At 35.4% G+C, this 3,797-nt stretch overlaps 1 long non-coding RNA gene across 1 annotated transcript in view; it reads left to right on the top strand.

Moving 5' to 3' along the window:
* The window catches only part of LOC128248931 (uncharacterized), a 22,098-nt gene that overhangs the window by 12,624 nt on the left and 5,677 nt on the right, over positions 1–3,797 (top strand). The gene's annotated exons all lie outside the window — the stretch shown is intronic.

Raw genomic sequence — 3,797 nt, 5'->3', positions numbered from 1 at the left:
GGGCTGTGTGTGGGCTGTGTAGTGGGCTGCATGCCCTGTATCGAATAGGGTGTGGTCGAATGAAGCTTTATCATAAAAACACATCTTTATAAGCCAAAATGACATCATATGAAGGAATTCCTTCAGATCTTTGTTTCCCCCCCCCCCGAGTGTAACCACTCATGAGTGACTTTTAATAGCCCGTCCAACACTAAGCCAACCCGCAAATGATCTTCATGTAAAATGACTATTTTTGGTGTTATATCATAACAACAACAACAACAACGACAACAACAACGATGACGAAACAAATTGACAAATAAAGAAAAAACGAAACTAAATAAGGAAAATGATTGAGGAAAGACCAGATGTGATCATATATCGTAGGAGTTATAGTTGTCTGTTCTATTCAGGTATGAAATGATGATGATGATGATATTATTATTATAACTATTATAATTATTATTATTATTATGATGATGATGATTATTATTATTATTAGTATTATTATTTTTATTATATGAAAACTCACAGCTTATTTTGCTGGGTATGATGGAAAGTGTCAGCTGTCCACAGCCAGCAGACTAAGGTGACACTTGTTTACTGGTCATGCTTCAAGAACCCTGCAAGGAATTCTTGCAGTTCCAAGCAATGCTGATTTTTGCAGGTGTTCTACTTTCACACTTACACAAGTCTTTTTCAGCCATGCTGGTAGCTGAGTGCTGATACTTCCAAGTGCACCAATTACAATTGACATCACGTCTACTCTCTTCATTGACCACAAATTTCGTATTTCTCACTTCAAATCGCCATAGTTGTTTATTTTCTCTTCTTCATTCACATTGGTCCTGTTGTTACCGGGGCATGCTATGTTGACTATCATACATGTTCTTTCTTTTTTAATTCACCACAACAATGTCCGCTTTCTGATGTCTGGTTGGGTAACTGCACTGGTTCATTGCATTATTATTATTATTATTATTATTATCATCAGCATCTTCTTTCAATTCTGTTCCATTTCTTGCTGAGTGTCTTACTGACACCTAGGGCTGAGAAACATATTATATACATTGGTAGGCCATTAAAATAAACACACCAGATTGTTCATTTACAAAGTTTTGTGATAGAGAAAAAAGGGGAAGACAGAGAGAAAAAGGGAAAAATAAAAAAAAATAAAAAGTAAGCGAAGGCGGTGCTCCAGCATGGCCGCAGTCAAGTGACTGAAACGTGTAAAAGAGTAAAATATATATATACACACACACACATACAAGTGTGTGTGTGTGTGTCCAAGTTAGTATGTGTGATTATGTATTTCTCAACATCTTAAGCGTATTGTATTACCGTATTTAGTTTTCAGTAATGGACAATCTTGAATATATAATCCTAACCTTACTTTTTTTTGTAGCCAAATACCAATAACAATAAAAGCCAATATCCTCTGATATAATGCAATCCCTAACATGCTACCATAGTTATTTATGTTCGTTATGTTAAGAAACCAATGGAATAACAACACAACACATAAAAGAGCAAAGTTAAAGAACTGCAATAAAAACATTCAAAAGATACAACAACAACCTGACATAGTGCCTGCTGTTCTTCAGTAACCTTTACTCAAAAGCTATTCAGCAAAGGCTGTAACACAGCTTCAGAAGAAAAAAAAAAAGGCCATTGTTCATAAAAAATGTGTTTATCACTTAAAAACCATCAAAATCTGATTTCTTTATCTTACTCTTATTTTTGCTTCCAATTTTTACAGACTAGAATCTACCCAAATCCATTCCTTACATCCGGCAGAGTTTTTTTTTTGTTTTTTTTTTTGTTTTAACAGGAATGGTTGTGTGGTGAGTAGCTTGCTTACTGACCACATGGTTCCGGGTTCAGTCCCACCACGTGGCACCTTGGGCAAGTGTCTTCTACTAAAGCCTCAGGCCGACCAAAGCCTTGTCAGTGGATTTGGTAGATGGAAACTGAAAGAAGCCCATTATGTATATATATATATATATATATATATATATGTATGTATGTATATGTATATGTATATGTATGTGCAGGAGTGGCTGTGTTGTAAGTAGCTTACTTACCAACTACATAGTTCCGGGTTCAGTCCCACTATGTGATACCTTGGGCAAGTGTCTTCTACTATAGCTTCAGGACGACCAAAGCCTTGTGAGTGGATTTGGTAGAAGGAAACTGAAAGAAGCCCGACGTATATATGTATATATATATGTGTGTGTGTGTGTTTGTCCCCACAACATCGCTTGGGGGGACAACAACAACAACAATATATTCATATGTCTCAAGTATTTACATGAATCATTTTTAGAACTGGAGAATAAAATTAGAATAATTTTTTTCTTTTCCGGTCAGTTAATTTAGTTAAGGTTGTTTTGTTTTTTTTAAATTAATTATTATTTTTTATTTCTTTTGTAAAACCCCACATTTCAAACATTTATAGTTGTTATTCGTCATCAAGTGTGTGTGTGCGTGTGTGTGTGTGTGTGTGTGTGTATGTGTGTGTGTTCTAATTTATTTTCTGAATCACAATTAAGGTCATGCTCATAAATTATTGTATACTACCACACACACATGCAAATATGAATATATACATATGTATATATACATGCATAAATAAATACAAATGTATATAAATTCTCTTATTCGCTTCAGTTATTTGACTGCGGTCATGCTGGAGCACTGCCTTTAGCCGAACAAATCAACCCCAGGACTTATTCTTTGTAAGCCCAGTACTTATTCTATCGGTCTCTTTTGTGGAACTGCAAAGTTACGGGGATGTAAACACACCACCATCAGTTGTCAAGTGATGGTGGGGGAGGGGAACAAACACAGACAAATACACACACACACACACACACACACAAATATGTCTCTCTCTCTCTCTCTCTCTCTCTCTCTCTCTCTCTCTATATATATATATATATATATATATATATATATATATATTTATATATACAACAGGCTTCTTTCAGTTTCCGCCTACCAAATCTACTCACAAGGCTTTGGTTGGCCCAAGGCTATATTAGAAGACCATTGCGCAAGGTGCCACGCAGAGGGACTGAACCCGGAACCATGTAGTTGGGAAGCAAGCTTCTTACCACACAGCCACTCCTGACAAAGGAGATGATGATTATGTTATGAACTTCATTAGCTTACGGCTGTTTCTGCTCTAAGATGCAGTGGATTCATAGTTGAGTGCCTGAGTAACACCTTATAGCCTCATCAGAGCCCTGAATATGAAATGCAATTTCTTTGGGAAAGAATTAAATTTGTAATTCATATGAAGTTCATAAAATAATCATTTATTCCTTTGTCATGTTTTCTTCTTGTTACTGCTCTTTACTCAGCCAACACTTTATACTGAAATAAATGTATATTGAGTTCTACATCAGGTTATTGGTCTTGCAATGCCTAAGCGAAGAGAGATGTGTCTGTTTGTGGTTGTCTGTGGTTAAGAAGTTCATTTTTGCAACTAAGTGGTTTTATATTTCATCTCCCACTCCAACCTGTGTGGAACTTTGAGAAAGCGTCTTCAACAATTGCAGTGTATTGTGACTGAATTTTGGTAGACAGAAATTTTGAGAAAACCAGTAATATATATATATATATATATATATATGTGTGTGTGTGTGTATACATGAATATATAGGAGAATGTACGAAAAAAAACAACAACAGACGAGGACAGGTGGTGTAAACAACAAAAGGATGTATTAGTTTGACGCTCGGGAATACAGAAAGTCTTTAACGTTTCGAGCTACGCTCTTCAACAGAAACAATATATATATATATATATATATA

The sequence above is a fragment of the Octopus bimaculoides genome, chromosome 10 (assembly GCF_001194135.2).
Source record: "Octopus bimaculoides isolate UCB-OBI-ISO-001 chromosome 10, ASM119413v2, whole genome shotgun sequence".
NCBI classification, from domain to species: domain Eukaryota; kingdom Metazoa; phylum Mollusca; class Cephalopoda; order Octopoda; family Octopodidae; genus Octopus; species Octopus bimaculoides.
Note: the sequence above shows the minus strand (reverse complement) of the source record. Positions and strands in the feature narration are given on the sequence as shown.